Source organism: Hemitrygon akajei, unplaced genomic scaffold (assembly GCF_048418815.1).
Source record: "Hemitrygon akajei unplaced genomic scaffold, sHemAka1.3 Scf000120, whole genome shotgun sequence".
Taxonomy (NCBI): domain Eukaryota; kingdom Metazoa; phylum Chordata; class Chondrichthyes; order Myliobatiformes; family Dasyatidae; genus Hemitrygon; species Hemitrygon akajei.
In genome coordinates, this window is record NW_027332006.1 from 1667322 (window position 1) to 1676689 (window position 9368).

At 44.0% G+C, this 9368-nt stretch overlaps 1 pseudogene; it reads left to right on the forward strand.

The window, feature by feature from the left end:
- Positions 1-268: 268 nt before the first annotated feature.
- On the forward strand, positions 269-1754 carry LOC140723610 (N-acetyllactosaminide beta-1,3-N-acetylglucosaminyltransferase 3 pseudogene; annotated as a pseudogene).
- Positions 1755-9368: the final 7614 nt, after the last annotated feature.

Genomic DNA, 9368 nt, shown 5'->3' on the forward strand with positions numbered 1-9368 from the left:
GCACCGAAAGAAACTATACGATTTTCAGTTTAATGACAGATGGTATCCTATAGGTAGATTTGTTTTTCTGCTGGGATGGAATGCTTCAGGTCAATTAAACTTTCTGTAGGGCCTTGCCTATTCCTTACCTCACCACCATTTTGAGGTTAATATTACAAAGCATTAGTGAACCTCATTACAGTTTAAACTTCTCATTCTTCTCAAGCATCATGTAAATGTAAAGTTTTCTTTGAATTACTCCATATTTTTTCTCTATTTCAGGTGAAAGATGAGAAGACATCAGCAATTCTATGTGAAAGTAGTGCTGGGTGTTTTGATTACTCTGGGATTGTTCTTCATGTTCTGGGATAATGACAAATGTCGAGAGACTGATGATGTTGCAGAAACTGTTCATCGCAAAGATCTGCCCAAGGTTGTTACTGCTGATGCAACTGAATCAGTGCTCAAGCCAAAGTGCCACGCGAACAGGACATTGCTGCACCTGTCCTCATTTCATCAAGAGAAAGAGCACATAAAAAACTTCTTGATGTATAAACACTGTCGAGAATTTAACATGATTCAAAATGTCCCAGACAAATGTGGTGGTCGAGAAGGATCTCAGAATGTCTTCCTGCTCCTGGTGATCAAATCTCACCCTTTCAACCAGGATCGTCGGGAAGTGGTAAGGAAGACCTGGGGCAAAGAACGCGAATTCAATGGGGTCCTAATTAAGAGAGTCTTTATCTCTGGTGTCTCTCCTGACCAAAAAGAAAGTAGGAAATTGAATCAGCTGTTAGCAATGGAAAACAGAGAACACAGAGATGTCCTACAATGGGATTTCTTGGATACCTTTTTCAACCTCACCCTCAAACAATACAAGTTGCTGCAGTGGGTCGGTGAATTTTGCCCCAGTGCTAAATTCATCTTCAATGGAGATGAAGATGTCTTTGCCAACACCGATAACATGGTTGATTACTTGCTAGGCATGAAGGTTCACCAACACCTGTTTGTGGGCCGTCTCATTTATGGGTTTGGGCCCAAACGCCAGAAGTCGAGCAAGTATTATGTGCCAGAAATAGTGACCACTATCAAGTCGTACCCACCATACGTTAATGGAGCGGGCATACTTATGTCTGTGTATACAGCTCATATCATTTACCACATAGCCCAAGACCTTGAACTATACCCCATTGATGATGTATTTTTGGGGATGTGCCTGGCCAAGGCTGGACTAGCCCCACGCTCCCATAGTGGATTCAGGGCAGCTGGTATCAGTGTTCCTTCAACCCAAGAGGACTCTTTCAATCCTTGCTATTACCGTGAGTTACTGCTAGTGCACCGTTTTCAGCCTTTCAAACTGCTACTGATGTGGGATGCGGTGCATGATGCTAATCTGAATTGTGCTCATGCTGCCCAGAAGTCTGCATCCACGAAAAGGACCGCATGAGTCATGAGAGAATGTAGCAACTGTTGGAATGTAATGCAGTTTGTAAACATGTGTTAATCAGTTGTTTATGCAATGTAAGAAGGTTAATTCCTAAATTATATTGGAGGATACATTAATTCATAGGGTTGGTGCCTTTCTACATTCCACAAATGTTTGTAAAGCTGTCAGGTGTCATCACTCAGCCTAATTCTTACTGCACCCATAATGACATTACAATATTGATAGGCGCACCACAATTTAAGTCAATTGTAAAGTTATTCCAAGTGAGCAGTCCTTGTTGCATTGCGTGCAGATAGGTACAGCATGTTCACTTGGGGCATTTGTATAATAAGCCACCAATAAAAATTTTAGTAGCAGTTATATCTGTGTATTTTTTTCTTGCCGTTTCTTACATGTCCCTTGCAAAATATGAAAGACACAAATGTGTTTCTTGGACTGGAACTGTGAGGACAACAAAGAATCTAGATCTAAAATTGTCTCAGGGTTGGAGGAATAGAGAAACTTATGGTCATCACTTCTGTAGTCAAATGTCAGCCTGCATTGTGTCTGTGTAACTACATATCAAATAGAAGCACACACGCAGGAGATGGCTTTAACTGGAGTATTCACATTGCAGAGAGGGAAAGAGATCAATGAACATGTGCGGACAACAGGTCAATATGCATACATAGACGGCAGTCCATATGTAGTGCGAAGGAGAGTGGCATTAGATTTGGCAGGTGTCTTGTCCGAGACAATGTACTCGGTTGCCAGTGTCATGTTGCTGTCATTGCCATGGCCATCACTGAGAGGTAGTCCGGTAGCTTTGACTAGTGGCCAACCAGGACATCGGAAATCTGGAGAGGAGGGGACTTCAATAAGGCTCATTGTCCGAGGGGCAGCTCACGGCAGTGCAATAGAGCAATCGGTGACCAATCAACTAGTGGCCAATCGGCATTTGGGATTGATTAGTAAGAGCAAATTAAAGGAAGGTGGGACAAACCCTTTTGCCGTCGTCTGAGTAGAAACATAGAAAACCTACAGCCCAATATGGGCCCCTCGGCCCACAGAGCTGTGCCGAACATGTCCCTACTTTAGACCTACCTAGGCTTTACCCATAGCCCTCTTTTTCTAAGCTCCATGTAACCATCCAGGAGTCTCTTAAAAGACCGTATCGTTTCCGCCTCCACCACCGCCGCCGGCAGTCCATTCCACGCACTCACCTCTCTCTGTGTAAAAACATCTTACCCCTGACATCTCCTCTGTACCTACTTCCAAGCACCTTAAACTATGCCCTCTCATGCCAGCCATTTCAGCCCTGGGGAAAGCCTCTGACTGTCCACACGATCAATGCCTCTCATTATCTTGTACACCTCTATCAGGCGACCTCTCATCCTCCATCGCTCCAAGGAGAAAAGGCCGAGTTCACTCAACCTATTCTCATAAGGCATGCTCCCCAATTCAGACAACATCCTTGTAAATCTCCTCGGCACCCTTTCTATGGTTTCCATGTCGTTCCTGTAGTGAGGCAACGATAATTGAGCACAGTACTCCAATTGGGATCCGACCAGTGTCCTATATAGCTGCAACATTACCTCTCAGCTCTTAAACTCTATCCCACAATTGATGAAGGCCAATGCACTATATGCCATCTTAACCACAGAGTCAACCTTTGTAGCAGCTTTGTGTGTTCTGGGGACTCGGACCCCAAGATCCCTCTGACCCTCCGCACTGCCAAAAGTTTTGCCTTTAATGCCATATTCTGCCATTATAGTGTAGGGACTGCGGTCTGCAGTCAGGTACTCAGGATCACTCAGCATAATGTTGCACGAACATTATTAGCAAAACACTCCGACACAAGACGGGTTTCATTTTGTTACAGACAGAAATGCCAGTTTGGTACTACAAGTAAACTGCATTTCCACATTGGTGGAGAAGTGTGCTGACACCCCTCGCTATCTGTAAAAACTGTGACGAGATGCTAAGGTGTATTCAATATGGACTGTGCCTTTAAAAAGAGAGAGAGTTGGTGTACAGCGATTCAGAGAGAGAGAGAGAGAGAGAGAGGGCACCGAGCAGCTCGTGAGTCGCCATGGTTACTGAAGGGCGGGGCTATATAATGGACAGCTGCGCTCAGCATGTTTGGGATATAGACAAGGTCAGCTGGCTTTTCAGACAGACACACAGACACACGGAAGACACAAACAGAAATACAGAAGAAATAGACACTGGATGAACTTTCAGTGCCCACGAAAGGGTGGGTTTTGATCGCAGTGTGGGAAAGGGGTGACCAGTGGAATGTTATCCGTGTGTTTAACCTTTGATAGCTTTACTGCGTGAAGGCGGTACTCCTTTGTGTGATCACAAAACTTTAACAGGACTTCGGAAGGCAACGGAAAGATCGACGACATCAGCTTACTTGGAAAACAAATCACCCCTCTCTCTCTCTCCTCATTTCTACTCAACTTAATATCACGAATTGAACTGACGTCATTCCTATACCATCGTAAGACTGTATCATTTACCACCTAAGCTGAAGATGTTTGGGGTTTTATATTTACACACTTACATTTGCATAAACTCTGCTAACCTGTTTGATTTATTTGGTTTTATATTACGAGATTACGTGGATACTGATCAGTAGTGTTTTGTTTGTAACAATACCAGACTCCAGGTGTGTTCCATTTATGCTGGTTCTTTTAACCCGTTAGGGGGTACGTAACAAAACCGTTCCAACCCCTACATCACACCGCATTTCTGTAAACCCCTTCGACCCCTACAGATCTCTGCAAAACCTCCATCATCCACCTCTGTGCATACAGACGACAGCAGACCCGAGAAAGATACCGTCGTGTCAGATTGCATGGCTCATAAAACACTGTTGGCCAAAAGAAACTACAGACTGATCAAGGACAGGGGAAGCAGATAAACCAGTTCTCTCTGTTTCCCCCCATTTTGTGGACTATGAACTGATTCTTGCACTGGAATAATTTAATCAGAGGAACTGAATGTGGACACAGGGAGATTCAGGTAATGATCTGCTAAACCTGAGACCATTCTCAAACAAGTCGCCATTTGTTATGTGAAGGGTGTGGACTCTGAACTGATTCCTGACTCTGGGACAATCTAATCAGAGCAATAAACCTGAGACCATGCTCAGAGGAGCAGCTACTTGTTATGTAAAATGCCAGACATATCAAAGAAGCAATCTGTAGTCTCGTTAGACTCTGTCTGGGTTGCCTCATTTAACTGGTTAGGACCAGTCAGGGTGTAAAGATACGAATACACAAGGCTGGGGTGGGCAGACACAGGTACAATATGTTGGTTGTAGCTCTGCACAATGATCAGTAACCAGGTGACCCAGGTTGGTCAGGTGACCTTGAGCCAGTGGTTTGGAGATCCAATAGTTCAATTGATGAGGAACAGTATAAGATTCCGGAGCTTCATACATGCAGGGCTGATAACTCTCCAGCGGCCAGAGACCAACCATTGCCGAAAAGTAGGACCACACGGACACGTGGAGATCGGGAACATGAGGATCGGAAGATGATGAGAGGCATTGATCGTGTGGATAGTCAGAGGCTTTTTCCCAGGGCTGAAATGGTTGCCACAAGAGGACACATGTTGAAGGTGCTTGGGAGTCGGTAGAGAGGAGATGTCAGGGTAAGTTTGTTCACTCAGAGAGGGGCGAGTGCATGGAATAGGCTGCCGGCAACAATGGTGGAGGCGGATACGATTGGGTCTTTTTAAGAGACTTTTGGATAGGTACATGAAGGTTAAAAACATAGAGGTCTATAGGTAAGCCGAGTCATTTCCCAAGTAGGGACATGTTCGGCACAAGTTTGTGGGCCGAAGGCCCTGTATTGTGCTGTAGATTTTCTATGTTTTCTATGTTTCTATGGAATGTCTTGCCAGCGTAGACTCATTTCCCGGGTAATACCTTTTCTCTTCATTTACTGTTCATGGAGTGTCAGGGTTTCCAGTAGGGTGCACACAGGAAGATAGTGTGTAAATCTACGTGCTTTTAGCAGAAATAATAAAAGATACTTGTTGGAAAATACAGATTCTCTGTATCTCACTGATCATTGTTACAAGGGATGATTCTTGTCAAAGTGACGTCCATCATTAACATTGTCCACTAACAGGACGTGCCCTCTACACAGTGTTACCATCGGGAAGGAGATACAGAAGCCTGAAAGCTCAGGCTCAGCGATTCAGGATCAGTGTTTCCCCGCTGCCACCTGTATCTCAGTTTTGTTTTCTCTATATTTATTTCTCCTGTATTTCATTGTACTGCTACCGAAATGTTAACAATTTCACGACGTATGTCTGTGATATTAAATCTGGTTCTGATTCTTTAAATGTACCTTTGAAACCTTTGATTCTGATTCAGATGCAGGGGGGATGTGTTAGTTCGAACTTACATTAGTTGAAAGCCTATCAGAACCTCGTGTACTGTGCTGTAATATTCTATGTTCTGTGCTCGATCGAGCGGACAGTATCTTGCTATAGTTAAGTAAGTCGATTAATTATTTAAAGCTATAACGCCTTGCTTTTCCAGACTACTTTCAATGCGTCGGATAATAAAGTGCAGGAGAATATAAAAAACAATAGGGCATAAATATCAGTATCGATCGCTGGATGATCTCGATAGCTTTGCTTGGAAGGGACTCGCCAAGTATTATGCAATGAGGAATTGCCCTCGGTGTTCAGACTACGCTGCTCATGGGGTATGAAGGGAAGTATCTGGACAAACAGGAACATTAGCGATAGTCAGTATGGGCCAGTGCGTAGTGGGTCATGTCTAACCAATCTCACAGTGCTTTACGAGGTAGTTACCAGGAATGGGGTGGAAGGCAAGACAGTGGATGCCGTCTAACAGGGACTTCAGCCAGGAATTTCTCAAGGTTCCGTATGGGAGGATGCTCGGGAAGGTTCAGTCGCTTGGCTTTCACAATGAGGAAGTAAATTGGATTCGCCATTGGATTCGTTGGGGAAGCTAGAGTGTGGTAATGGATGGTTGTCTCTCTGACTGCGGACCTGTGATAAGCGGAGTGTCCCAGGGATCGTTGTTGTGCCCGTTGTTATTCGTAATTTATATCAACGATATGGATATTAATGTCGTAAACTTTGGCGATGTATAATTTGCCGATGAGAACAACATTACGGGTGTAGTCGACAGCGAGGAAGAGTACCGGAGCATGAAGCGGGATCTGGACCAGCTGGAGAGATGGGCTGAAAATATCCGATCGGATTTAACGCAGACAAGTGTTAGATGTTGCACTTTGGGCGGACCAGCCAGGGTTGGTCTGACACAATGAGAAATAAGGCACTGGGGAGTACGATAGAACAAACGAATCTGGGAATGCAGATCCATAATTCAATGAAAGTTGCGGAGCAGTTAGACAGGTTCGTAAAAACAGCGTTTCGCACATTGGTCTTCATAGAGCAAAGTACTGAGTACAGGAGTTGGAATGTGATGTTGATGCTAATTACGACTTTATTGAGGCCTAATTTGGAAAAATAATGTGTACGATTTTGCTCAACTACCGGTTATTGCCCGGACTGGGCGTTTTGAATAAGAAGGAAAGATTACATATGTTAGCACTTTATTCCCGAGCGTGTAGGGGTCTGAGGGGAGATTTGATAGAGGTATACAACAATATAAGGGGGATGGCGAGTGTAAATGCAAGCAGGCTTTCTCCACTGCTTTTGGGCAAATACAACTGGAGATCTGGGCGAATGGTGAAATGTGAAATATTTAAGGGAAACATGAGGGAAAACGTCTTCACTCAGACAGTGCTGCCAAGGCAAATAGCAATTGAGATTTCGATGTCAACGTTTAAGAGATGATTGGATAAGTACTGGGATATGGATGGCCACGGTCCAGGTGAGGTCGATGGGAGCAGGCAGTTTAAATAATTCCTCATTAACTGGACGGGCTGAAGACCTGTGCAGTGGTTTCCTATGGCTGTTTGACTGTATATCTGGGTTAGAACTTCAGTGTCTCACAACACCGACCAATCTAGAAAGTCGATGATACTGTTCTATCCCTCTGTCCTTGCACACACTGAAGCATGGAGACTGAGTTAATGGATGGTTACAGCAGAAGAAGATGGAATCTTTGGAAATTGTTTATTCTGTATTCTCCAATTGCCTGCGATGGTTTTGAAGGAAGACAAGTGTGAGCCCGGATATTTGATTTTGCCTTCGCTGCGTTTTTAGTTTGTGTAGTTTTGTGTGTTTCATTTATTATTGATTTCAGAGGGAGACACGGATTCTACACTGGCCATGTGGATTCAGGGTTAAAGGGATCGAAATATGAGCGTATCAACAGATATATTAAAACCACAATTTAGAGGTAAATTGGCATTTGGATAAATTGGTGAGTACTTGAACTGGGAATTTGGAATTGGTATTTTGGAAGAATTGTTCTTTTAATGATCAGCAGAAACTGCTGCAGAACAGTTTGTAATGCTGGTTTTAAGTTATAGGGTTCCACTGGAAAAGATGCTTTGAAGTCATTGTAGCATCTGCCCTATAATATGTAAATTACAGGTCAGTTTCGATAAAGTGGCAGTGCAGTCAATAGCTCAGCGATTTGCTTCCGTCGTCAGCCCTAACTCCATAAATGATCCTGCTGCTGCTGGGTGGTCAGATTAAATCCGTTATTTCCCTCAGCCCTGTTTCTCGGAGCACTGTGACTGCTGACTCCAACTATAGTTGAGAAGTGTGCCGAAATTTCAACCCTCCTTGCGGAACACGGCTGCCCTCTGTCTTCCAGCCGGAATGCACTCTAATCATCTGCCTTCCGTTTGTAAGCCAATTCTGAACCAAACAGTCACGTTTCCGTGGATCCGTTGCCTCCTGACTTTCTGACTGAGTCTACTGTGCGGAACTGTTCAAACGCCTGACCAAAATTAATACATCCACATCGGCTGTTCTGATTCTTCTGTTTCTTTTTATTTTCACTCTTTCAAATAATTCAATCTGACTCATAAAGGACAACGTAACATGTTGACTCTCCGTAGCCAGACTACGTTTCTCCAAATACTTATAAATTCCCTCTACAATAATCGTCTCCAACAGTTTACCCACTACTGACGTAAGACCCGGTCTACAATTCAAAGGAGTATCGTTAATATTTATCTACAACAAATGAATACCATTTGGCACATTCCAGTCATCTGGTTTCGTGGACAGTAAAGACAGAAATATCCTGTCCAAAAGCTTACCAATCCCTTCACTTGCTTTCCCAAATTACATAGAACATAGAATAGTACAGCACATTACAGGCCCTTCGGCCCGCAATGTTGTGCCGACCCTCATACCCTGCCTTCCATATAATCCCCCAACTTAAATCCCTCCATATACCTGTCTAGTAGTCTCTTAAATTTCACCAGTGTATCTGCCTTCACCACTGACTCAGACAGTGTATTCCACGCACCAACCACTCTCTGAGTAAAACACCTTCCTCTAATATCCCCCTTGCCACCCCTTACCTTAAAGCCATGTCCTCTTGTACTGAGCAGTGGTGCCCTGGGGAAGAGGCTTAATATCTTGTACACTTCTATCATGTCTCCTCTCATCCTCCTTCTCTCCAAAGAGTGAAGCCCTAGCTCCCTTAATCTCTGATCATAATCCATACTCTCTAAACCTGGCAGCATCCTGGTAAATCTCCTGGAGTATATCCCTTCCGACAGCAGGGAATCGTCTATCATAATATTTTCCAAGTTTCCAGCGCTTCCTCTTTCTTAGTGTCGGCATGTTCGAGTATATCTGCCTTTTGACGCTGTGTTCACATTGATCAATTTATTCAGTAAGGAGCCTCACTGCCTCCTTTGACTCCAGACACGTTACCTCGGTTTTCTCTGATCTACCCACACTCTTTCCAGACTCCTCCTGTTCTTCACAGTGCAACTCGCCAAGGCCTTCTCAACTCCCCTTCTACCTCTTCTAAGTC